The sequence below is a fragment of the Grammomys surdaster genome, unplaced genomic scaffold, assembly GCF_004785775.1.
Source record: "Grammomys surdaster isolate TR1022 unplaced genomic scaffold, NIH_TR_1.0 123474, whole genome shotgun sequence".
Lineage (NCBI taxonomy): Eukaryota > Metazoa > Chordata > Mammalia > Rodentia > Muridae > Grammomys > Grammomys surdaster.
In genome coordinates, this window is record NW_021618711.1 from 1 (window position 1) to 27,987 (window position 27,987).

Genomic DNA, 27,987 nt, shown 5'->3' on the forward strand with positions numbered 1-27,987 from the left:
AAAATATAAACAACAACAAAGTCTCTATATGCACAGAGGAAGGTTTTATTTTTAAAGCTAAGCATGAACTATTTACAAACCCCTTAGCTAAGTCATGCCCCCCGTCCCTCCTGTCAAATGATGTAATAAATTCAATAATGAAGTGAAGGAATGTGGGCTTCTATACAGACATGAGCCAGTGTGGCAAGAAGATGGAACAAGACATTGGGCAGAGAAGATCAGAGGGACCTGAGGCAACGCATTGGATCTCAGGAAAAGGATATCTCAGAGGAAAAACCAAATGAAAAGTTAACACTGGAAAAAACTTGAGGCCTGGGGGATACCAAGGCATCCCACATTCTCAGAGGATGAGGGAGGGGCAGACTGTGTGATGGGCATGGGGGTGGGAGATGAAGTGACCAGCTTGTAAAGTGAACAAATAAATAATTAATGGAATAAAAAAGAACTTGAGTCCATGGAACATCGAAGCCTGTCAAAAAGCCACAGTGTGCAATGTTTTCATGTCAATTAGACATTTGAACCCTGGTACTTAATGACATGCAGTATCATCATTACACAGGGATACAATTCAGGCTGGCCACATCCTTACACAAGTGGAGTGCCTCCTCCTAAAAACAGTCAACTTGATAGAACTTTACAGAATACTCACCCCCATCTTTTTCCATATTTTTGGGAGCACTCCATGTCAAATTTCCATAAACCCTGAAAAGAGAAATAGCATGAAATCCATTATTGTCCTGTCTGTACTGAGCCTTCTATAGCCACAACAGCAAAACCATCAGATCCCATGAAGTCAGGCTTATTGTCTCTGACACAGAAGAGCTATTATTCAGAGATATTTGATGTGTCAAGAGCAGGATGCTTCAGTGGGAAAGGGCAGAATGAGAGAACAGGACACATGACACCGTCCTGTGGCTTCTGCATACTGACTCACAGACATAGTCATGTACACAGACAACACATACTCTCCACACATACACTAATGATGATGATGATGGTGATGATGATGATGATGATCAACACAATTGTGTTAAAGAATGTGCAAGGTAAGCACAGATCCTGCTGTTAGAATATCCTGAGCAGACAGCAGCTCAAGCTTTGCCACTCAGCCTCTAGGTGTGAGCTTGGGAATGACTGTCTGGGGGACTGACCATGGGCCAGGTATCAAAGCAGGTTAGTCACAGTCACCTAGACTTAGAGCCTACATGGCACATTACATTCTCATTTCTCAATTTTCTAATAATTTAGTTAAATCATCTTTTCCCTTGTGGCTTTCCTTTTAACAAATCTTTAAAAGAAAAGAAAAGGAAAAACTCATTCTTTAGGTAAGGGCCTAAGGTAAGGCAACCATTAAAGGCAACCATCATCCTGTCTCACATATTCTCACTTGCTACTCAAACTCATGCATTAGATTTCTGCCTTTAAAGGAAGAGAGGTGGCTGTAGGTACATTTCAGCAGCTACAGTAGAGCAGTTTGCCTAGCAAGTGCAATCTCATCCTCAGCACCAGAAAAAAAAAAAAAAAGCCCAGAACCTACACTATGTCACTAAGCCTAGAGCACTGGTTGACCTTACAGAGGGTCCAAGTTCAATTCCCTAAACCCACATCCTGCATCTCACCTCCATCTCTAACTCAAGCTCCAGAGAATCCACTGCCCTCTTCTGTCCTTCGTAGGTACTACACTCACGTGAACAAAAACACACATACACCCACATACACCTAAAAGCTTTCTACATGAAGCAGTCACTAACCAGGGCCCCAGTACCTAAAAGAATCGAGAAGCTAAATGCTCTAAGTCTGAAGAACCCAAACATGAATAGTACGTGCTGGGTCTGATACCATACAAAAATCTTCATGGGTTCAAAGATTAAGCAGAGAACTCAAGTACAAAAAAAAGCTTCACAAATGTGTGGGGTGGGGGACAGTGATAAGCTGATGCTTCAGAAATATTCAGAATAAAGAACAATAAAGACACACATAAGACTTAATACAAAGAGAATTTTAATCCAGCAAATAAAGATTGGTGTCCTAGAAGTTGGAAACCCCTTCAAGATTCTCTTCAAATAACTACAGCAGTGCCTTCACGAACTCTACACTGAGCAAGAAAAAACTCTTCCTTTATTGCTCACAAGATCAATATTAAGATTGAATGAGATGGAGATCTAGGCATTTTACTCAGGGTGAATTTCAATACACTGACATTAGGGCCAGTGAGATGATTCTGAGTGAAATGTAACTTCCCATTAAGCCTGATAACCTGAGCTCTATTCTTAAGACTAAGATTTTGGCAAAAGCAGACTGACTCCAACAAACTGACCTCTGACTGACACATGCCTGCTGGAGCAAATACACACCCTCAGCCAAAAATAAATAAATAAATAAATAAATAAATAAATAAATAAATAAATAAATGGTGAGGAGACAATAGGAGCTATGGGGATGCTTCAGTGGGAAAAGCACCCTTTAAAAACCAGAATTTGACTCTGAATATCTGTGTAAATGTGTGGCAGGAGGTAATAGAACCTCCTATTTTACAAAAATCAGAGACAGTTTGCAAAAGTCAGAGACAAGGAACCCCGAGAGCAAGCTGTCTAGATAAGCTAGTCAAGTCAGAGAAAGCCAGGTCAAAGTGAGAGACTCTGTCTCAAAGGGTGAAGGGCAGAGCAATGAGGAAGATACACAGGGTCAACCTCTGAACTTTCATATACACACGAATACATGCATATGCACTTTCACACACATATAGACATACATACAAATTTCTATATACATACTATAAAAATATACACACAGCATCCATATACACACACATGTACATGCATATGCCCCTGCACACACATATAGACATACATGCAAATGCCTATATACATACTATAAAAATGTACACATATACAAATATCTTATTAAATTTTATATGGCAAAAGGAGCCCCAGAAAATCCTTGAACAATGTTAGGAATCAAGAGAACACACATTATGAGGTCCTGATGTCTGAGGGTTCCCATATTAAGAGAATTTAATAGAACTATGACATTATTGGCCACAAGCAGAAGCCATATCGAAAGTTTAATCAATACTCACCTTGTAGTAATTAAGCAAAGTGCCTAAAAAAGGCAGAGGTGTGGGCCCAGGAATTCCCTGTTTCTTAAAATGTCCATGTGTATGGGTCCCATACCTATAAAAGGAAACAGAAAGACTTGTGGCCATGTACACAGAAGAGAAGAGACAAGCAAGACCATCATCAAAAACTGAAATAAACCAACACTTTTCTCTCCTCTCCAGTTCCCAGAGAGCTTTGGGAATGGTGAGGGGCCAGTTTTCATGTCAGACAATTGCAGGTATCCATGTATGCTGAGTTCTCATGGATCTAGGGATAACCAAAACTAAGTTCAGTCATACCTAGCATAAGTAATATCATTAAACTATTGGGGGGTGTTTATGTGCACTGTGCATTCAATTGCTGATTTCTGTACCCAGAGATCCAGTTACAGAGCTCTGGTTCAGACTTTGATATTGTCATCATCATGAAGCATCTCCTGAGTCAGTATTTTGTAAAACATTGTTCTCCACCATCTTCTGATTGGTCCAATGAAGGGTACAACAACTTATACCTGGGCAAGAGAGAAAAAGATGGGACTTCAGTGCCCATAGAGAGAGGGTGGGGATCTCAGGTGGGACCTGGGGAGCCAACAATCTGGACACAAAGAAGAAGGAGGTGTCAGAGCTAGACTACAATGACATGTAACAGGCAACAGGGTAGTGAAGTAGGCTGGAAAGTAGGCCAGGTCAGCATTGTCGGGTAAGAATACCCCAGAATCTGGACAGCTTAGTGCCTAAAGCACAGAGATGAGATAGAGATAGAGATAGATAGAGATAGAGATAGAGATAGAGATAGAGATAGAGATAGAGATAGAGATAGAGATAGAGAGGTGGAGGTGGAGGTGGAGGTGGAGGTGGAGGTAGAGGTAGAGGTAGAGGTAGAGGTAGAGGTAGAGGTAGAGGTAGAGATGATATAGATAGAGATGATTTAGACATAGATATAGATATCTATGTCATTATAGAAAACAAGGGCAGGTATAGAACACATCATACATTTACAATAAACTTCCAAAGAGAGAGTTGAAGAAGGGTGCGGGTTGGGGTGCCCAGCAGATCTGCATAATGTCAGTATGAACATTTATAAGAGTTAGTACTGGGACCATAGCTCAGAAGTAAAGAGTTTGCCTAGCATATATAGGCAAAACATAAAAATGCAAAATTAATTCAGTTTGTCATTTCATTTTGGGCCTTCAAGATGACTTCACAAGTAAAGGCACTAGCTGATAATGTTGATAATTGAGTTTAGTCTTTAGGAACTCTCTCAAAAGTTGTCTTCTGACTCCCCCCCCCACACACACACACAGTAGCATATGCTTCCCCTAACCACAATAAACACATAAAATTTTGAAAACTTTTTGCAAGAGGTAATTTCACATTCTGCTATCTATTGGAGGAGGTGTTGGGTTCTATGTGTTCAGATACTGGTTTCTGTACCCTGAGACTTGAGACAGTCCAGACATGGGCAATGTCATGAGTACTGAAAATCTCCATTATCAATGTAGTGTAAAGAATACTTCCCATTTAACTATGCTTGGTTAATAAAAGATTGAACAGCAAATGGTTGGGCAGAGAAGAAGAAGTTTGTGGGCAACAAGGCAGGTGAGGGTTCAGGAGAATAAAAACCATGAGGCAGGTAGAGAAATAAGTTCGCCATGAGGTCAGGCCTGAGAAGGAGTCACCAAGGGAGCTCACCATGAGGACAAACATGGAACAGAGCAAGCCAGGGAAAGAGTCACGCTGCAAGTGAAATGGGTCCTATGGATAGGATGTACATAGCTTTATGGGTTAGAATATGTTAGAACCTGGCCAATCATAGTGCTTAAAGCCTGCTAATAAACTCAATAGGTCTCTGTCTCAATTATTTAGGAGTTAGCCAGGTTAAAAAAAAACTGCCACCTTTAAATATCATCCTAGATGTACCTGTGGAAGGTGTCCAATTCCCTGAAACTGTAGTTACAGATGATTCTGAGCTGTGTGTGTGGATGTAGGGGGTTCAAATTGGGGTTCTCTGAAAAAGCAGCCAGTGTACTTAATCACTGAGCCATCATCTGTCCAGTCTGATTCTGATATCATTTTGATCCTCCCAATAATAACAGAATAGAGATCCGAGTATCACCTTAATCCTGAGGAACTGTGGGGGTCACTCACCAGTAGAGGAGCACCAGGCTGATTGCCAGGAGGACGCAGGTTTCTAGTGAGAGAGCTGAAAACAGGTCCATCCCTGCTTGTCTCTCAGCAATTTATTCCTCTGTGTTCTGCCTCCAGCTGTGTGTGTGATCCTCTGCAGGGCTTCCTTTCTGCCCACTCTGCTGCACTGTGGCCAGTCTGCAGTACTTATATGCTGGGAAGATGGGTGGCACCAGGGATCTAGCCAGTAGCTGGATCACCTCTGCATCACCTGGACTTTGGTACTCTCTTCCCCTAGACAGTTCAAAAAGGTCATCAAAAGCCTATTTTGATCCCCGTTGAGCTAACATTATGTGTACCATCAGTAAACAATAGTGCCATATGGGTACAGCCAAGGGTTCTTGGCAGAGATAAGAGTAGAGAGTAGAGGAAGGGGAATCAGAAGTTCAAAGCCACATAGAGTGTTTGGCATCAGCTTTGGTTATGAGACCATGTCTACAAAAAAAATATTCTACTACATCTATATACCAAAATTCAACACCTGCCATCCCTTGACTATGGTGCAGGGAGAAAGAGACAGGTCCTAACAATCATTGCTGAGAGAACTATACTCACTTGTGATCCACCGGTGATGGTGATCCACAGGCTCTAATGGATGGTTTCAAACACACAGTCACACACATGGCACTAGATAAAGTCTTTAGAACATAAAAAAAAAATCATGAATATGGGAAGAAGATTTTCAGGGAAGAACTGGGGGTGACAGGGGTGGGGTAAGAAAGAGAATGAAATTTAACAAAAATGTGTGCTCACACATAAAGTTGTAAGACAGACAGACAGAGACAGAGAGACAGAGAGAGGCAGAGAGAGAGGTAGGGAAAGGGAGGGAGAGGGAGAGAAAGACATTGATTTAATAAAAAATAGCTATTGAACTGTAGAGAGCCACACTCAAACATTAGGGGACGCACAAAGAGACCTGTGGAAGACTTGGGGATAGGATTAAGTGAACCAGAGGGATCAAGGACGCCACAAGAAGATGTACAGTGTCAACGAACCTGGAACCATGGACCTGGCAGACACTGAGACACCAAACAAAGAGCATGCAGGGGCTGGATCTAGGGCTCCTACACATTCATAGCAGTTGTGCAGCTTGGTCTCCATGAGGGTCCCCTGACAACTGTAGCAACAACTGCCTCTGACTCTGTTGCCTACCATTGGATCCCCTTCCCCTATTGGACTTACTGATAGGTCCTCAGAGGGAAAGGATGCATCTAGTCCTGTGAGACTTGATGACCCAAGGAAGATACCCAAGGAAGGGCTTCACCTTCCCTGAGGAGAAGAGGGAAGAGTAACGGGGTAGAGTGACTAGCCCACTCCCAATACTTTTGATTCTGTGGATAAAATACACAAACACTGCTCCATTACCTTTAGAAATTGCCTCTAGGCACAATTGCTGAATGCAGATACCTACTGCCTGGAAAGGTGTGCCCTTAACATTTTGTTATCTCTGTCTCTCTCACAGCCCTGAACTTAGTGGCTTGCATCAGCTAGGCCTTGCCAACATTCTTGGGACCCAACTGTAGCAGAGGCCACAGGCCCTACCTGTCCCAAGATCTTACATGACTGCTGCTTTCTACTCATTCCAAAGTAAGGCAGAAAAGACATCAATCTCTTTCTTTGCAGTTCCTTTTCCTCTTGGGACCTGGAAGTCCTACCTGGACCTTCCTTTCAGCAATTAGCCCCCTGTCCTTTTTATTGACAAGTCAAGAACCAATTGAGGAACAAAACTTTACACATAAGACCTCCATGTACACCTATCTATGGAATATGTTCCACTAACTGGGCTGCATTGTCTGGTCTCAGTGGGAGAATAGTGCCTAGTCCTGCAGAGACTTGATGTACCAGGGTGGGGAGATACAAAGGGGGGCCTCCACCCTCTCAGAAAAGAAGGGGAGGGGAAATGGGAGAGTGATTGGAGTAGAGGACCAGGAGGGAGACAGTGACCAGGCTGTAAAGTGAATACATGAATTACTTAATGAGAGGAAAAGAAACCAAAGAAAAAAGCAAGTACCACCACCACCATCTAGAGGTCCACAGCTACTTTTAACCCTAGTTCCAATGGATCCCTTTTCTGGCTTCTGCAAGTAAGGCATGCACACACACACACAAAAACACACACACACACACAAACACACACACAATGAGCCTTTAAAAAGAAAAAAATTCATGTCTATCTAGAATTCTGGAAAGAATATGATAGTGAACAACTGTTTGTGTATTTGTGCACATTAAACTATTAGATTTTGTCAACCTAATAAAAATATTCTCCAAAAATGTTTCTAAAAATTCTTTTTATTTTTTTACATTTCTTGAGAATGTCATATAAGAGTACTGTATTTACATCATTTGCACCACCCTATGTCCCCTCTCCGACTTCCCCTGTTACCCCACCATTCTCAACTACATACACATATATATGCCAAGTCCATTTACTGCTGCTTGTGTGTACTGCTGCTTGTGTGACCACTTGCATGTTGTCAACTCACAGCCCACAAGCCACACGCACCCAGAGTCACTCTGAATGCGGCCCAATACAAAACCATAAACTTATTTTAAAACATTTTAAGCTCAGGGGTTGACGTGGAAATCAAGTTTGTGGTCTCTGGCATAAGTTTTGTACATAACAGCACTTTGTCACAATGTCGAACACTCAACTGTGTGACCATTTCATCATTCACATATCCAACTTTGTTCTCTGGAATAAAACTTTACAAAAATGATACATTACTTTAGAATAGAGTCCCTCAGTTGACATTTTCCTGTTGAAACTTGTCTTTCTTTCAGAAGACCCACTTGTGCACTTCACAGTAAACAAGAGGCAAAGTTTGAAGGTAACTGAAGAAAATAAATCTTTGTTCAACCTCCCCATAAAACTCAATGAATGTCAAGGGTAGCAAGGTTCATTTACAAGGATCAAGTGAGTTCACATGTTAGCGCTCTAGAACGCTGAGACACAGGCTTCCTCAATCACAGAATAAATCTGCTGCTAAATGTCAATAAACACCAATCGCTTTGTGTATTTTGTTTGAATTACATTTATTGTGTATTGGAAGGGCAAGCCACGGTGTGGGTGAGGAGGTCAAAGGACAATGTTGAGGAGCTAGTTCTTAATTTTCACTATGTGTTATCCAGGGACACACTTAAAGCCCTGTATGTATTATGGCAGTAAGTATCTTTACCCACAGAGAAACTACCCTCACCCTTTTGTTTCTTTGGTTGGTTGGTTGGTTGGTTGGTTGGTTGGTTGGTTGCTTGGTTAGTTGGTTGGTTAGTTGGTTTGGTTTGATTTGGCTTAGTTTGGTTTGGTTTTTGAGACAGGGTTCCTCTGTGTTGCCCTGGCTATTCTAGAACTCTCTCTCTCTGTAGACCAGATCTCAAACTGAGAGATCCACCTGCCTATGTCTCCAGAGAACAGTAATTAAAAGACAAGTGTCAAAACAGGCTTGCTTCCCACCCTTTTTTTAATGTGGCTGGCAGAATTATGCTATAATCTGGTTAGCTTTGAGTGTCAATTTGGAACAGCCTATAGTTACCAGAGAAAGAAACCTTAGTAAAGGGACTGTACACAATCATATCAGCCTGAGGAAATGTCATGAATAAATTATCTTGATTACTAATTAATTTATTAAGGTCCAACCAGTTTGGGGAGATTTCCTTCCCTAGGCGGACAGCCATAGGCTACATAAGAAAGCCAACTATACATGAGCCTAAGAACTCTAGTAAGCAACAAGCTCACTCCTCTATGGCTTCTGCTTGAAATTCCTACTTGAGTTGCTGCCCTGACTTCCTCAGGGATGGGCTCTAACTTATCATTCCCTGATCTGTAACCTGTAGTGGGCCTTGGGAGCTAGATCCATGAACCTGGCCATGCCACCTTTTACTAGGTAGAACAGTGAACCTGTTGGCCAGTTAACCCTTCTGAAATGAGTTCACTTCGGAAAGAACAAGTTATAGAGTAACATCAAATTGGCTAATAGGTTTTCTTTATCAACAAGATAAGATATGAAAGCTAAACAGATGGCTCAGCAGTTAAAAGCACCTGCCATTCTTGCAGAGGACCTGATATGGCTCTTAGAACCCACAATGGTGGGTCACAATCATTTGTAACTCCAGTTCCAGGGAACCAAATATCCTCTCTGATATCTACTGTACTGTGCACAGATATGATGCATTTACAAATGAAAAACTGAAACATTCCCTAGCTGGTCTGCTCCCAAGAAGACACCATATCTTGACCCATCCTAGAAAAACTACTGTACTCAGAGCAGGGGAGAATCCACTATACTCAGAGAAGTTGCAGAAGCTGAACTCTCAGGAGCTCTAACACACCCAGGATCATTGGATTTCAGGATCTCAGAGACAGCATGAATCCCAGGAGCTCTTCCACCTGGGGGCTCAGGATCACAGGATCACAGAGACTCTGTGGAGTTCTGACACAAGCAAGATAACAGGAGAGACAGGCTACAGTCAGGTACAGTGAGGGCAGGTAGCACTAGAGATAACCAGACAGTGAAAGGCAAGCCCAGGAACATAAGAAACAGAAACCAAGGTTACCTGGAATCATGAGAACCCAGTTCTCCCACCATAGAAAACCCTGGACACCCCATCACACCAGAAAAGCAAGACTCAGATTTAAAATCACTTCTCATGATGATGATAAGGAATTTAAGAAGGACATGAATACATCCCATAAAAAAAAATACAGGATAGCATAGGTAAACAGTAGAAGGCCTTAAAGAGGAATCACAAAAATCCCTTAAAGAATTGCAAGAAAACACAACCAAACAGATGAAGGAATTAAACAAAACAATTCAGGATCTACAAATGGAAGTAGAAACAATAAAGAAATCTCAAAGGGAAACTATCCTGAATAGAAAACCTAGGAAAGAGATCAGGAGTCATAGATAAAAGTATCACAAACAGGATACGAGACATAGAAGAGAGAATCTCAGGTGCAGAAGATACCATGGAAAACATTGGCACAACTTTCAAAGAAAATGAAAAATTCGAAAAGATCCTAACCAAAAACATCCAGGATATCCAGATCACAATGAGAAGACCAAACCTAGGGATAATAGGTATAGATGAGAGTGAAGATTCCCAACTTTTGGTCCAATAAATATCTTCAACAAAATTATAGGAGAAAACTTTCCTAACCTAAAGAAAGAGATGCCCATGAACATACAAGAAGCCTACAGAACTTCAAATAGATTAGATGAGAAAAGAAATTCCTCCCATCATATAATAATCAAAACATCAAATGCACAAAACAAAGAAAAATATCAAAAGCAGTAAGGGAAAGAAAGCAAGTAACTTACAAAGGTAGACCTATAGTAATTGCACCAGACTTCTCACCAGAAACTATAAAGCCAGAAGACCCTGAACTGATATCATACAGATTCTAAGAGAACACAAATACCAGCCCATACTACTAAACTTAGCAAAACTCTCAATCACTATAGATGGAAAAACCAAAATATTCCATGACAAAATGAAATTTACACAATATATTTCCATAAATCCAGCCCTACAAAGGATAATAGATGGAAAACTCCAACACAAGGAGGGAAACTCCAACTATGAGAAAAAATACATAGCTCTAAGTGCCTACATAAAGAAACCGGAGAGCACATACACTAGCAACTTGACAGCACACCTGAAAGCTCTAGAACAAAAGGAAGCAAATACACTCAATAGGAGTAGACAACAGGAAATAATCAAACGCCGGGCTGAAATCAACCAAGTAGAAACAAAAAGGACTATACAAAGTACCAACAGAACCAGGAGCTGATTCCTTGAGAAAATCAACAAGATAGAGAAACCCTTAGATTAAGCAAAGGGCACAGAGACAGTATGCAAATTAATAAAATCAGAACTGAAAAGAGAGACAACATAACAAAAGCTGAGCAAGTTCCAAAGACCATCAGATCCTACTACAAAAGCCTATACTCAACAAAACTGGAAAATCTGGATGAAATGGGCAATTTCCTAGACAGATACCAGGTACCAAAGTTAAATCAGGATCAGATAAACCATCTAAACAGTCTCATAACTCCAAAAGAAATAGCAGCAGTCATTAAAAGTCTCCCCACTAAAAAAAAGCTCAAGACTATATAGTAAAATTAGTGCAGAATTCTATAAGACCTTCAAGGAAGACCTAATACCAATCCTCTTCAAACTATTCCACAAAATAGAAACAGAAGGAACACTACTAAATTCAATCTATGAAGTCACAATTATACTCATACCTAAACCACACAAAGACACAACAAAGAAAGAGAGTTGCAGACCAATCTCACTTATGAATATCGATGCAAATATATTCAATGAAATTCTCACAACCTGAATCCAAGAACACAACAAAACAATCATCCATCATGATCAAGTAGGCTTTATCCCAGGAATGCAGGGATGGTTCAATAAATATATGGAAATCCATCAACGTAATCCACTATATAAACAAACTCAAAGAAAAAAACCACATAATAATTTCACTAGATGCTGAGAAAGCATTTGACATAATTCAACATCTCTTTATGGTCAAAGTACTGGAAAGATCAGAAATTCAAGGTCCATACCTAAACATAGTAAAAGCAATTTACAGCAAGCCAGTAATGGAGCGAGTTTTAAATGTTCCACTGCAATTGCCAGCTCCATTGTCTGTTTTAATCTCATTTGGAAGATGCAGCATAGAAAAACAATGTAGGCAATGACTACATTACATGTTTAGTTGCTTCTCCTGTTAAATCAATTGAAACTAAAAAGCCTGAGAAAGTGTAACTAGTAACCTGTATATATTTTAATTTTCCAAAATCAAAAGTATAAGTAACATCCATATGCCATAATTGATTAGATACAAGTCCTTGAAAATTAACGCCATTGTGTAGTACAGGAAGAAACTGGAGACTTTGAGGAGAAGTCTTTACAATTTGACTTGCACATTCTCTAGAGATACCAAATTGTTATCTCAAGCTATTCCTATTGTGATGATTTAAAGAATGAGACTGTTTGGCCAATTGTTCCTGTGTAAGGCCTATAACATCCCTGGATTTAGTAAGTATTAAAACAGGAATATCAGAAGGGAATGTGTTAGCCACTTGGAGATTCAAGAATGAAACAAACATTGAGCTAGTCAAGGCATGAGCTTTTGTGTCTTTCATTAAGGGACTCCAGAGCATTTGGGTGGGTGGAATCAGGCCTTCCCAGCTAAGAAGTAAAGAGAAGATTAACAGTTTACTTCTACACTAGAGGAAAGGGGGCCAGTCTTTCTTCAGTAGCGTAGCCCCAGATAGTTACCTCTGTTCAGTGGATGACCCCAAACTATGGACATATAGGCAGCACTAACTAGTCTTAGGATGTTATAAACAGAAAAGCAGACATGAAGTTGGAGGGGGTAGATTTGGGAGGAAATTTAAAAGAATTTGAGGGGAAATAGGGATGTATATGAACAAAATATATTCTATACACATATGAAATTTTCTTTTTTTTTAAAAAATTATTTATTTATTTATTTGAACATGAAATGCTTTTTTATAGCATGTTTTACAAGGGGAGGGGGTAAGAGGGGCCAGGTGGTGGAAAAGTACAAAATCTTCTTGGCCTGTGCCTTGAAACATGTCATGGTCTATACGGTACACTGCCTTGAATTATGATCTACCTGCTGTTCTTCAGAAGATATGGTACACTGCTTGAGTTATGGTCTCCCTGCTATTCTTAAGATGATATGGTACACTGATTTGAGTCTATCTGCAGTTGCTAAGCAGGATCTTGCAGTTGCCAAGCTTCAGAGGACATTGTGCAGGTGGGGAAAGGTAGGGGGTGAGGGTAAGGGCGAGGGTCCTGGCTTCTGGCATCTCCCCCTTCTCTGTTTAGTTAGAGAAGGCATCTTATGATCAATCCCAACTATGTGAATTTTGAATTTGGATGTCTAATTATAGGGGGTCTTAGACAAGTTCACAACCCCAAAACACTGATGTGAGACGAGTCACATCGATGGTCGAAGGTTTTAGGCTGTCGACGATGGGCAACGTCAAGGGACTCTGATGTGGGTGAAAGGAGGGTGAGAGCCCTGTCTTAGGCCATGTAGGCTGCACCTACTCCCAGCACCATGCACTCCTTTTCGGCTGCATTGGGTGGGCCCCTGGGAAGTGGACCTACAATAATCCCGTCCTTGGGCTAACTCACAGCCATCCTAGTCCCTTGTAAATGTTCAATTTACCAACCATTTGTCAGTTTGGGGTGTAATATTGTCATAAAGGAAGGCTCCCCAATGTTAGCGGCCATATCAAGGGCGGCCTTGGTTTAGGAAAAAGCCAATTTTTGTTGTGGTGATCAAGAGGCCAAGCTCTCTAGTGAGAGAAACGGGGGCAAAGCCAGGCATACCAGGAACCCTTCTGGAGGGCGTGGAAGTCTAGCGGTCGACCGTAGGGAGAGGAAGGGGAGCTGGCAGCTGTGTCAGTCTCCTGCGAGTCACTTCTGGATCCTCTTCAATTTTCGGCTGATGGTAATGAACTTCAACCGTCTTCTTGATGGCAGCATCAACCTGGTTCCATGGATAACAGGTCACGGGTGACGATCTCTGTCTCGCTCAATCTTGATGTCCTGCGCACATCCTCTCAATGAGGGTCCGTCCAGAGGGGTCCGTGCCTCGAGCCCCACGTCTGGGTGCCACTTGACCCGACCGGCAGGCCCTAGTTATTCGTGGGGGCAAGGAGGAATGCAACCTGCTATTCTTCAGAAGATATGGTACACTGCTTGAGTTATGGTCTCCTTGCTATTCTTCAGATGATATGGTACACTGCTTTGAGTCTATCTGCAGTTGCCAAGCAGGATCTTGCAGTTGCCAAGCTTCAGGGAACCTTGTGCAGGTGGGAAAAGGTAGGGGGTGAGGGTAAGGGCGAGGATCCTGGCTTCTGGCCCATCTGGATTATAACTTCTAATAGCAGGCATCACGGGTGATTCATTTTTACCTGGAAAGAAAAAAGAAGGGGATTCTCAGGGAGATTTCTCTTCCCTGGATGTAAATTGTTATTCATCGTATTTATGGTTGGGCCTGGCTTTGTGAGAGTATCTATTTTTTTCATTAATATTTGTGGTAGCCGGTTAGCTGTGCCTTCTGTGGTATTGGACAGGCATATCAGTCCTCGGCTCCATAAGGGAACTGGGTCTGGGTCATTCCCTTTACAGGTATGAGGGTCCTTCCCCATACCTGTGGCAAAGTTTTGTTGGTCTTGGTGGTGCCCGAGGTCACCAACATGGTTAGCAAGAGATTTGCCATGAGCTTTCAGCTTTAGAGAGATAAAAGTGAACAAGGCATGATGGAGAGTATTTCAGAGGGGCTCCTTCTGAGGGGGTACCGTTCCCCCTCTTTTGTTTTTAAAGCCAATTTTTCAGAGTTCTTGTAAAATCAGGGCAGAAGCGCCAACAGTTGCTCCTTCTACACTCAGAGAGTCATGAAGACCTTATTTAAGGATATATAAATCTATATTAATAATCTTTTGTCAAAGGACTTTTATAGCACCACTGACAATTAATCAGACTATATGATATATCGATTGGAAATAGCTTTTTCTACTTTTTGTGAGATTACCTCTCTTCTGTCAATTAACTGTTGAGGAAGTTAGGGTTTACCTCTCTCTTGAGAATATTGAACAGAGATTTAAGTTCTTTTGTGGAGAGCTTAAAATAGGATCTTAGCCAATTTGCAACTCCTAGAAACTTTTGAAATTAATTTAAGATAAGTAAACTTCCTTTTTTAAAAAAATCCTTTATCTGTGTGGGTTTCTTATTGGATATTATACGTATTTACCTTTCAATGTTATCTCCTTTCTCATTCTCCCCCAAGATCCCTTATCCCATACCCACTCCTCCTAATTTTTGTGATGGTGTGCTCCAAACATCCTCCCAGTCCCATCTCCCTGCTCTCGAATTCCCACACAGTAGGGGATCCAAACTTTCGGGGACCTTGGCCCTCCACTTTCACTGAAGTCTAACAAGGTCACCCTCAGTTCCCTATACAGGTGCATGAGTCCCTCCCTTTGTGCTCTCTGGTTTAGACTTTGGGAGTTCTGGTTGAAACTTTTGATACTCCTTCTAGAAAGGACCAACGCATTCATACTTTGGTCTTCCTTCTTCTATGTGAGTTTTATGTGGTCTATATGTAGATTCTTAGACATTGTGAGCTTTTGGTCTAATATCCACTTATCAGTGAGTGCATACCAACTATGTTCTTTTGAGATTGGGTCATCTCACTCAAGATGATATTTTCCAACTCCATCCATTTGCCTAGGAATTTTGTGAACTGATTGTTCTTAACAGCTGAGTAGTACTCCATTGTATAAATGTACCACATTTTCTGCATCCATTCTTCTGTCGAAGGGCATCTGGGTTCTTTCCAACTTCTGGCTATTATAAATAAGGCTGCTATGAACATGGTGGAGCATGTGTCCCTGTTGTATGGTGAAACTTCTTTTGGGTATATGCCCAGGAGTGGTATAGCTGGGTCCCCAGGTAACACTATGTTCAATTTTCTGAGATACCGCCAGACTGCCTTCCATAGTGGTTGTACCAGTTTACAATCCCACCAACAGTGGAGGAGTGTTCCTCTTTCTCCACATCCTCGCCAACATGTGCTGTCACCTGTGTTTTTGATCTTAGCCATTCTGACTGGTGTGAGGTGGAATCTCAGTGTTGTTTTCATTTGCATTTCCCTGATGACTAGTGATCCTGAACACTTCTTTAGGTGCTTCTCAACCATTCTAACTTCCTCAGTTGAGAATTCTTTGTTCAGCTCTATGCTCCATTTTTTAATAGGGTTCTTTGATTGTCTAGAGTCTAATTTCTTCAGTTCTTTGTATACCTTGGATATTAGCCCTTTATCAGATGTAGGGTTGGTGAAGATCTTTTCCCAATCTGTTGGTTGCCGCTCTGTCCTATTGACTGTGTCCTTTGCTTTACAGAAGCTTTGCAGCTTTATGAGGTCCCATTTGTCAATTTTTGGTCTTAGAGCACAGGCCATTGGTGTTCTGTTCAGGAACTTTTTCCCTGTGCCTATGTATTCCAGGCTTTTTCCCAGTTTCTCTTCTATTAGTTTCAGTGTAGCTGGGTTTAGGTGGAGGTCCTTAATCCACTTGGAATTGAGCTTTGTACAAGGAGATAAGTATGGATCAATTTGCTTTTTTCTACATGCTGACCACCAGTTGGACCAGCACCATTTGTTGAAAATGCTATCTTTTTTCCATTCGATGGTTTTAGCCCCTTTGTCAAAGATCAAGTGACCATAGGTATGGGGGTTCATTTCTGGGTCTTCTATTCTATTCCACTGATCCTCCTGCCTGTCTCTGTTCCAATACCATGCAGTTTTTATCACTATTGCTTTGTAGTACAGCTTGAAGTCAGGGATGGTGATTCCTCCAGAAGTTCTTTTATTGCTGAGAGTAGTTTTCGCAATCCTGGGTTTTTTGTTATTCCAAATAAATTTTAAGATTGCTCTTTCTATCTCTGAGAAGAATTGAGTGGGAATTTTGATGGGGATTGCATTAAATCTGTAGATGGCTTTTGGAAAAATAGCCATTTTTACTATATTAATCCTTCCAATCCATGAGCATGGGAGATCTTTCCATCTTCTGAGATCTGCTTCAATTTCTTTCTTCAGGGGAATGAAGTTCTTGTCATACAGGTCTTTTACTTGCTTGGTTAAGTTCACACCAAGGTATTTTATATTATCTGTGACTATTTTGAAGGGTGTCATTTCCATAATTTCTTTCTCAGCCAGTTTATCTTTTGAGTAGAGGAAGGCTACTGATTTGCTTGAGTTAATTTTATATCCAGCCACTTTGCTAAAGTTGTTTATCAGGTTTAGGAGTTCTCTGGTGGAAGTTTTGGGGTCATTTAAGTACACTATCATATCATCTGCAAATAGTGAGATTTTGACTTCTTCCTTTCCAATTTGTATCCCTTTGACCTCCTTGTGTTGCCTAATGAAATTTTCAAAGAATAAAATTTTTGAGCTGGGCAGTGATGGCGCGCGCCTTTAATCCCAGCACTTGGGAGGCAGAGGCAGGCTGATTTCTGAGTTCGAGGCCAGCCTGGTCTACAGAGTGAGTTCCAGGACAGCCAGGGCTATACAGAGAAACCCTGTCTCGAAAAACCAAAAAAAAAAAAAAAACATTTTTACTAAAATAAAAAAAATAATTTCTTTCTCATTCTCCCACATTCAGATTTCCATCTTACTTCTTAATATAGGTAAAAACCTCAGGTCATAGGGTCATGATCACAGGATTGGAATGTACTTTACACAGTACTGGAAGAGCAAACTAATCATCACTCTCACCCAGCTTTGAACCGTGTAAGCTACCAAAATTACCTACCTCAAAGACATGCCCACGGGAGCACAGTGTTATGCCAGAGTGGCACAGATGTCATGGAAGTTTCCAATCACTTTTTAAGTTAGATTCCAGGCCTACTCCATAAGATGAAATCAGTAACAAATACCGAGTGAAGCCACAAAACTGAGACTAGATATGTCATGAGCTCTAGGAGAAAATCTACTGCTATTATGTTATTAAATAAATGTAGAAATAAGAAAGATTCCTAATAAAATACTGTGATAGCCATAGAATAGTGCATCTCTCAACCCTCATTAGAGAAATTTCTTTATACAATAGTCAATAGGTAACAAGAAAATCTAAAACTTGTGAAGATGAAGACACATTGAAATGCTCAATTCTAACTAGGCAGGCAGTCTATAGCATAAGGCTCCCCTCTAAGCTCAAAGATCTATGTAGAATGGAAAGAAAAGAGATTGTAAGAGCCAAAGGTAGTAAATGACTTTAAGGAAACCGCATTTCCAGGCACAACATGAACATATGAGCTCACAGAGACTGTAACAAAATTCACATGATCCTCACAAGCTCAAACAAGACAAAAATCCTGGTGAAGAAAAGTTCAAAGTCCTCCCTCAAGCCACTGAGCTATTGTCAGCCAAGAGCTCCTGGGAAAGGAAAGGCCAATTTTCCTCAGTGGGATGACACTAGGCATATGAACTACACTCCAGGGCAAGCCTCACACCCGTGAATAGCAGTCCAACACAAATTAGACACCATAGTCTTTGTTTTGTTATGAAGTACTGTGAGAGAATGTGAAGTGGGTGGGAAAGGAGATGGGACAGAATCTGGAAAGAGTTGGAGGAAAGAAATTAATGTGAACAAAATATATCCAATGCAGCTCTCAAAGAATATAGACTTTTAAAATAAAGGATTTTAATTTATTTATTTATTTATTTATTTATTTATTTATTTATACTTCAGATGTCATCCCCATCCCCATCCCCCAAAACAGCTATTCCATCCCTCTTCCTTCTTTTTGCTTTTTTTTTTTTTTAAAAAAAATCTTTTGTTTCTTTGTTTTTATTCCCTTAAGTTGAAGTAGAAGTTTCAATGTCCTGAAATCTGTATGCTGTACACACAGCCAAGGACCAGAAAACTCAGCACCCCCTTTTCCTCCTCGCCCAACCCAGAGGTGTGAGGCTCTGGTCTGCAGCTACCAGGATACTCCACTAGGGCCCAGGCTGGTTCCCATGGGCTGACACATCTGTCTTCAGCCCCTGTGGAGAGAAGTAACCTGCTGGTTAGTGTTCTAACAGCTTTTTGCACAGAACCCATTCCAGAGAAATACCTTTGAAAAGTTTCCTTCAAGTTACTAAGAGAGAGGCTGGGCCTGTGGAGGGATTGGCAGGTCCAGCCACGCCTCCATTCTGCCTTGTCTATTCCATCAGGTTAGCATCCCAGGCGCAGTCTCCAACAGCTAAACCCAGCTGCAGAGGCATTTCCCCGCAAAGCTCGAGCCTCTCGTTGGGTCTGGGGCACGTGTGAGGCTCTCCACCCTACCGGAGCATAGCTGGAAGAGATCATAACACTGAAGTAAAAGAAAACCTGCAGAACGAAAGTATATTAACCTTAGTAGGGTACACTGCAGTTGGCGTGTGCCACGTCCATTTGTCCAGCTCTGCTCCAGTCCGAGTTCACTCAGAACTCGATCCACTGGAGCTGCTGCTTGCAGACTCAGAGGAGCTGCTCCTGCTGAGCCTTGACGGGTCTCCTGAGGGAGTTGAGCCGGGGTTCTCTTTCTTAGTGGGTTTCTTTCTGTTCAGTTCTCCACTGACATCCTGTAGCCGCTTCTCCAGCTCCTTCTTCTCTCCTGAGCTAGCTCCTCTTTCGATTTGGCTGCCTGCTTCTTCCCGCTTGTTGACAATGGTTTCCTCTGCTTTTTCTGTACAAGAGACTTAATATGTTTCTCCAGTTCTCTCAGCGTGGTTGGCTTCAGAGTTTCGAAGCAAGTCTCAATGTTGTCTGGGTTTGAGTACTGAAGTGAGGGCTCCCGAGAATGAATGATGTGCACCACACATCCTAGCTTCTTGCTGGGCAGCCGGTTGATGTCCAGGCTGAGTTGCTGCTTTTCATCATAGCTCATGGACAGACCCTCCTCTTCTTCTGATTCATAGGATGCAGACGCCTGCTTGCTGCCCTTCTTGAGCTGTCTGCTGGCTGCAGTTGTGCTATTGGCCTTCTTGGTAGGAGCCTTCTTTTGCTGGGCCTGCTTGGCTGCTGGGGCCGCCTTGGACTTATCCTCCTCGGACTTGGCCTTGTGCTCTTCCTCTTTGTCTTGGTTTTTGTCTTTCTTTTTCCCTTTTCCTTCTTCTCCTTCTTCTTTGGTTTGTTCACTGGGGTCTGAAGCAAGGCCAACAGCTGTTTGTGCACAGCATTCAGCTGCTCCTGCAGCTATAGCAGCAGAGTGGCTTGCTCCTCTTCTTAGTCTGAGCTGCCTCAATCTGACGAGCTCTCCTCTCTACTGTGGCTGCTCTCAGCCCTTTTGCTCACAATGAGGGTTGTGGGAGCCAGCAGCGCAGGTGCCTCTGCAGGATCCTTTGGCATCTTGGCAAACCTCATATCAAACACATCCTGGAGCTTGCTGGCCATAGCCACCACTTCGTGGTCTGGAGGATTGTACACCGAGAACATTAACCGGATATCAGCATCGAAGCCCTGTGCATCTGGGTGCTTGCAGCTATCCATGGTCCTTTTGACTGTGCTGAGGTCCATGGGGTGCATGATGATGTTATGGAAGCCATGAAGCTCCAGTGCCTCAGCATCCACTGATTTGTAAAAGGGCCACGCATAGGCAGCATGCATCTTGGACAGCATCTCCCGGAGTATGTTGTCACACTGCTGCAGGTGCTCGGACAGCTTTCCCTTTTTACCTGCCTGCTGTGGGACCTCACCATCTTTCAGATCCCTCTTGGGAGGTTTGATGGGGCGGAGCCCACTCTCCTTTCAGGCCACTACCTTGGCTTGCTTGGGCTCTGAGAGCGGCAGGGAAGACTCACTCCGACTGGCAGTGATGGTGAACGCTGTGGGTGTGCGTGTGTCGGAATTTTGTTCAAGCCCTTTTTCTTGACAATAGGCAGTGTGGGAGGGACCGAAGGGATGATGGGTGTCGCAGGAGAAGGTGGTGCAGCTGATGGGGGGACTGGAACTGACATAATGTTTGCAGTGATTGTTGGTATAGGGGAGGAGGTAATGATATGTGTCTGGGATACAGTGGGGTTTATGTTCTAGAAGGGGGTTGCTGGGGAGTCCTAAGATACAGCTGCCAATTGTTGTGTACCTGCATTTCAGGCTCCTGCAGCTGGCTTACCGCCTTTGTCTTTTGGAGCAGGGGGCAGTAGTTCAATTTCCTCCTGAGGCATCTGGGCCACTTTCTGCAGAAAGATTTTCTCTAAGGCCATTAGCACTATGTCATCTGAGGGCTTATTATAAATATAATAGTTTGTATACATGGTGTGGAAGTCCTGCATACACTCACTGGCACGGCAATAATTATTTTCTAGTCTCTTCTTAATAGTCCCCATGACCATTGGAGGTTTTTTTATTATTATTATTTTATGATAGTCAAGCAGGTTCAGCTTAATTGTATCCACAGGCTGGTAGAAAGGCCAGGCTAACTGATGCTTCCAGAGTGTCTTCGCCACTACATTTTGCATGTACTGCAGTTGGTTAGTATTTCGGCCAGGCTTGCTGGGGTTGGAGACCTCAGGTGGGGAAGGGTTCACAGACAGGACTTCCAGGATCCCCATGGGGGCAGCTGATGCAGTAATGGACCTCCTCTGCCAGCTTAGTCACTTGCTGTCACAGCAGCAGCTCAAACAGGTGCTCCTGATGGAGGTCTGGAATCCCATTTCTGTGCCTATCAGGCACTTGGCCTAGGTAGTTCCAGTGCCTTCTCCTCGTGGCCTGTGCAGCCAGCTCCTCTCTCCTTTTTTGCCTTTATACCATTTAATTACATGCAACTATTAAGGCCAGCTCTAGGTTGAGGAACTAGCAATACAATAGATACAAATAGTCAAGGAACAAGTAAGACAATAAACACAAATAGTCAAAGAACAAGCAAGGCAATAAACAAAGTTCTGTCAACACTCCCATGATCAGTTTCTAAGGGATTATCAGGATGACCAAAATATCTGAGCCTACTTCCCTGTCCTAGCTCAAAGACATCTTCATGCCTAAAGCCTACTTCTTTGTTCTAGCCTAAGATTGGTTTCCTGCCTGAAAGTACTTCTTTGTTCTGGACTAAGATTTAGATTCCTGCTGGAAATTACTTCTTTGTTCTAGCCTAATGTCAGATTCCTGTCAGATGCCCACTTTCTTTTCCTTAGTCAACGTCGTATTCCTGCCAAGCAGCCCATTTCCTTGTCCTTAGCCAATGTCAGATTCTTTCCAACCAGCTGCAAAAGTTCTCTGCCTCTCCATCTTTTTTATTTCATGAACAAGACTGAGCCTGTCTTAGGTCATTCTGACAAAACTGCCTTCCTTACTTGTCATGGAATATGCATTATCAAAAGCAATGCAATTCTGTCTTAGATTTAAAGAAATATTTATTTATATTTTCCATGTAGCATTCATTGTAGAATATTGCAACTAAAACATCTGATACCAATTCTAAAATTAGAGTTATCAAAATAGTTCGCCTTTTCCTCAAAAAACTATTGATCATATTACAGAGACATGGTTAATATATAAAGAGCTCAAAACAATTAACAGAGACAACCAGATGTGAATGGAGATGGTCCCACAAGAACCAGTAAAGGTGAATTTCCTGTTCTGTCACTGACTTGTCATCTTATTTATATTAGATGGCAATTTGTATAGACACTGAGAAAGATCAATGGATGTACTGAATCTATAACCATGAGTCAAGACCAGTCGATTAATCCCCATTATTATCTGGAATTCATTCATGAGATAAATTAAAGGGTTCAATGTTCTTACACACTGCCTTTCTGAAGAATCCAATAGAAATCCTTGAGGGAAAATCACACTCCAGTTATGACTGCATCTCTTGGTACAACATTTAGAACAATGGGTTTTGCTGGTTGAAGACGTCCTTGTCTGCTTAATTTCAGAGGTATCTGCAACAGAAGAAAAATGTTGAAAAGCAATGAGTAAACCAACAAGATCCCCATCAGAAAAGTTTTTTTTTAAGTATTTGGAATAATAATGCTTTGCAGAACCAAAAAGCTGCAATATCATGTAATGTGACATTTATTCTCCATATTCTAAAAGCTATGTCAATTTGATGTTGAGAGCTTGCATCTAAATGTACATTATGTAAAATGATGATTGAGAATCCATTGTATTCCAGGACTGAGATGAATTCATGCTGGTTTATATTACTTATGTTCTGCACTAATTTGGAGTAAAACAGAAAGTTTAACATTCTTAACCATATTCTTAGTTTTTATGTCATATTATTTTTTTAAGTCATGAAGAGTTACATTTCATTTTGTAAGATAATCATGAGAGGATACATTTCAACTCTATTATCATTCCCTAACTCCCAGATCATATCTTACTACTACACCTCAGCATATTCAAGGCAAGTCTTCTGGGGGACAGATACTTTGCTTGATATTCTAGCATTTCTTCTTGGCATCCAAGGATGGGATGAATAGAAAACTCTAATTCTAAAAGATTTTTAAATAATTATTTAGCCTCATACTTTTCAGTGATGAATGGGAAAAGACTACAATAGAAAAATCATGCCTCACTGGACAACGACAGGGGGACTGGAGCCATTACAAGGTCCCCTTCAAATACTGGAGGTCAGGCCTCTATCCCAGCCTTCGCAAGTTTAGAATTGCCACAGCCCTTCTATACTTAGAGAAGGGAGGAGATGTCAGGGGCAGCCCTGCTTATACACTGAAGGCCTAAAATCAGCCATAGGCCTAAAATCAGAAATAGGCCTGTCATGGAAAAACACTGAAACAGATGGCTATAAGCTAATGTAAACAGGCAGCTTTTGTGGAAATTTACAAGTCTGAGTAGTCATAGACCTTGTAAATAGGTAGCCTTGGCAGATAATACCAACTTAGATAAGGACAAGTGAATCACAGGCAGAGTCATAGCGACCTGTACCCTGAACCTTCACCCAGCCAATTCCCTGTTCTGAAAGATATTTGTATTCCTCCTGAACACCCACACTCTAGTGTCATTCCCTTCCTCACATCCTGCCTTCCTGTGTTTATAACCCCTGTGTGAATGAATTACGATTTGAGAAAAAATAAATTATAAAAGAAAAGAAAAGAAAAGAAAAGAAAAGAAAAGAAAAGAAAAGAAAAGAAAAGAAAAGAAAGAAAAATCCAGGCAGAGACAATGGAAATAGTACAATGAGTGCTGAGTTTGGCATATTGGTAAGAATTGAACTAAGAGAAGGCACACTTGACCAGCTGCTTCCTCCACCTCTGGTATACAGTGAACACTCAAGAATCATTAAAGAAGCTGAGCAATCAAGATAGACTATTCGAAAAAGATGCTGAAAACCATGATAGAGAAGAGCGAGTCCACCTGGAAACTGGAGGGTCACATTGGATGTCAGGGTAACAAGATCAAGAAGGCCGGGAAGGGAAGTAATGCATTCATCTTCTGTGGTAGAAAACAAAATGTAAATCAACAAAGCTGGCTGGTGCTCAAGAGAGATTGCCCTGACCAAACAATATGAGGTGGAACAGACAGGAAGTCAACGAATGTAGCATCAGTCTCAATTCCTCTCACTTTGAGCAGGATTTTGTTTGGACATTTGTGCTTTGCATGAAGCTGAGCAAAATGACCTTAAGAAAGAAGTGTACTGTGAGAGAGGGGAATTACTAAGAACATCAGGAGCCGCAGCTGGAATTAGCATGGTAGAGAGTCTATGCAGGCAAAAAATGCTAAGATATGGGCCATTCTCCTTGAATGAAGATTTTGCGGGATGAAAGTTCACAGGAAAGAATAGAAAATACAGCCTTACACTCAAAGGACAGACCACACTGAAAATGTCTCTTAGGTCATGATGACACTAAAGAAGTTTGTTTTCTTGTCAAGAGATAATGACAGTTTTGTCTAACAAATTTAGACATGGGACCCCTTGTTAATTTCTCAAATTAACAAAATTCACAAGGCCCCTCCCCAAGGTTGTAAAAACTGTAAACTGCTGGCTGGGGAAGGAGCTTCTCCTGTCCCACAAGCTACCTGCAGCTGCCTTGCAGAGCTCTGCTGGGGTGGAATTCTCAGGTCATCATCCCTGTGGGTAGTGATCCTCTGCATGGCAACAACTGCCTCTGAGCCATCCCTGATCCTCTATAGTAGATTAAGTATCAAGTATTCATAACTCTGAAGTAAGCTAGTAAACTCTGTTTCATCAATCTGGAATGAGGTTGAGTTTGTCACTTTGGTCTGTAAAAAGTTTTCTGTGTGGGGTGAATAGATGTTCATGTCACAACCCCAGAAAGAGTGTCCTATCAGTTAGCCTAACATTCATCTTTGCCAAAGACAAGGATAGAAGCAGCGAAATTTCTAGTAGAGTCAGGCACTGAAAAATATCCAACTCTGCTGACCCACTAAAATGTGCGGTGAATGAAAACTTTCACCTGCCAAGCTACTAGAAGAGATCAAGGTTGAGTTTTGGTTGTGAGTATAGACTATTTGAATTTGAATAGAACTCTCTCCTAGGTGACTTTAGATTACTATTTAAAGGTTCTATGCCTCCATTTCCTTTCAGAAAAATGGTAATTCTAAAAGATTTCATATAGGATTGTTAGAGGACTGAACATTCTTAACTACATGTGAAGTGACAGAGTGATTCTTCCTTAATAAATATCAGCCACCGTTATCATTTTTAAAAAAGAAAGAAAGAAAAATCTTCTGGTCACAGGGAAAGTAAGGGGGGGAAAGTTGACATGGAGACAGAGAAGTGTCCATTTTAAAATGACTGGAGCTTAAAAGAGCATCTGCCTCATGCCAGGTAGACCATTAGGTCTCAAAACTATAACTTTGTTTTATCTGTTTAAATCCTTGTACATAATTTAAATGCTTTAGTGATAAAGTACTAACTTAAGTACAGATGTCTGTAGATAAAGTTGTACAACTGCCTTAAAACACAGATCAAAAAATAAACACATCTGTCTCTGTCCAGAAAAAAAAACATTAATATAAAGAAGCCACACTCTAAATACACAAGTCCTGTACATTTCACCCATCCCTTTACATTAAACAATATCAAGTTAGTCAGGAAAATGCAATGCAAATGTTTTTTCTAAATGTCTTATTTTACTCTTTTATAGCTTAAGTAATGCACACAAGTTTTTGATTGAGGCATACAAAAAAAGATGTTCATATAAATATTTATATAAAAGATACAGTTAATTTTTAATTAATGTTTTTATGAGAGAAAATTTTAACTGTAAGCCATGCTTTCAAATATTTATGAAAGGTTTTCAATGTGAAAACTCTCCTCAAAGGACCATTTGGAGTTAGTGAAAGGAATAATACGAGGTGACATACAGAAGAGAGCGAATATCCTTCAATAGAAAGAGAACAGACATAAAAATACTGGAGGTTTTAATGACACTTAGATGGTGAAAATAACCTGCAGGAGCCAAAATTAGAACATGGAGTAAATAGGACATAAGCCAACAGAAGATTCACTTAGAGCACAAACAGGAACTGGAAGTATGAGGGCAGAATAAGAAGAGAAATAAAGAAACAGTTTATGAAAATATGAAAACTATCCATTTCCTGTAGCAGAGCTCATGAGAAATAACTCAGAATAATCAAGATGTTCCATAAGGTTAAAGTTAATCATACCATGCAACTTTTTAAAGACTTATACTTTATGTATAAGAGTGTCTTGCCTGAACATTGCATATATACCACAAGTGGGAAGTCTCAGAAGAAGCCAGAATGGGCCAACAGAGACCCTGGAATTATACTTACAAATCATTGTGAGCCACTACATGGGTACAGGAAGCTAAACTCAAGTCCTTTCAAGAGCAGCAAATGTCCTTAATGACTAAGTCATTACATGACACCAAGCAACTGTCTTTTAAAATAATGATTTTTAACTTGGCATGACAAGGGAAATTAGAGACAAGCTTCTAAAGAAACTCTGGGTGAGTTGTATTAGGATTTCAAAAAAGACCAGACATCTCGAGTTTCTGGTTTCTTTTTGAGACACATAGCCCATGTTCACATCAAATTCACTAAGTAGTCAAGGATTACTTGAAATTATAATCTTCTATCCTCTAACTACTGAGTATATAGATTACAGATATGTACCATCATGGCTTATTGATGTAGTTCTGGGGATCAGAGATTTGTGCACAATGGGTAAACATTTTACCATCTGAGAAACATCTCAGACCCCATGTATGAGTTTTAAAGTTACTCTGTAATTCTAATATACATCGACTGGTTGAAAAGACTGTGAGAAGAGGGCTTCTGTGATCTCTGGAAGAAGTGGGCAACACACAACAAACATTGAAGACAATGAAAACATGACCACCTCTGGATGGCATATGACATACCCAATCTCCAAAGGACATGAATAGAATTTCAAACAGAATGCATGGAATCCTGTCACATTCGCCTACACTGACTTCTCATAATATTAAGTTCTGTTTTATACAGATACAGAACAAAAGGCCCATTACTTAATACCTAGATACACATAGCTCATTTTCTCAGAGAACAAATTATTAAAACTCAAATATACATAATGATTTTTATACTCAGAACCTTCACTTGGAAAAGGGTCTCCCATAAAACACTATTTATAGAGATAGTTTTCTCCATCAACTGTGTTTCTTTACACGGCTGGAAGGAGAACTTCTGCAGGACTTTAGTGAGAGCGAGTTTCATATTCATGAGAGCAAACCTCATGCCAATGGAGTTTCTGGGTCTATTTCCAAAGGGCAGGTATATATAAGGATCAATGCTGCCCTTGTTTTCCTTGCTGAACCTGGAGACACAATAGTAGATGACATGTTAACAAAGAATGAAAGCATAAGAGCTACACATGTGAAGTTGCCTTTTGACATCTAACCAGTACACATAGGTAGTTTGGAAAAACTTCAATGAACTTCTGCTTGCAAGTATTTGGCTCTGAGAAGTTTACACTAAAGGTCCTTTTCATTCCACTTCCCTTATAAGAGTCTCCATGTGATAGAGATAGGATGAATCCTGTTTTTAAAAAACTACTTCCTTCAGCTAGAGAGATGGCTCAGAGGTTAAGAGGACTGACTGCTCTTCCCAAAGTCCTGAGATCAATTCCCAGCAACCACATGGTGGCTCACAACCATCTGTAATGGAATCTGATGCTCTCTTACAGTTGTT

At 41.1% G+C, this 27,987-nt stretch overlaps 1 long non-coding RNA gene and 1 pseudogene across 2 annotated transcripts; both read right to left on the bottom strand.

The window, feature by feature from the left end:
- Nucleotides 1–672: 672 nt before the first annotated feature.
- On the bottom strand, nucleotides 673–22,623 carry LOC114636317. 2 transcript variants are annotated; one of them, XR_003713605.1, is made up of 4 exons: nucleotides 22,609–22,623; nucleotides 5,246–5,518; nucleotides 3,080–3,173; nucleotides 673–702 (listed from the first exon to the last, which is right to left on the bottom strand). It is a non-coding gene; the product is annotated as an uncharacterized LOC114636317 (long non-coding RNA). The 2 variants fall into 2 exon arrangements; XR_003713606.1 differs by lacking the exon at nucleotides 22,609–22,623 and adding an exon at nucleotides 5,840–5,854.
- On the bottom strand, nucleotides 18,790–21,590 carry LOC114636316 (annotated as a pseudogene).
- Nucleotides 22,624–27,987: the final 5,364 nt, after the last annotated feature.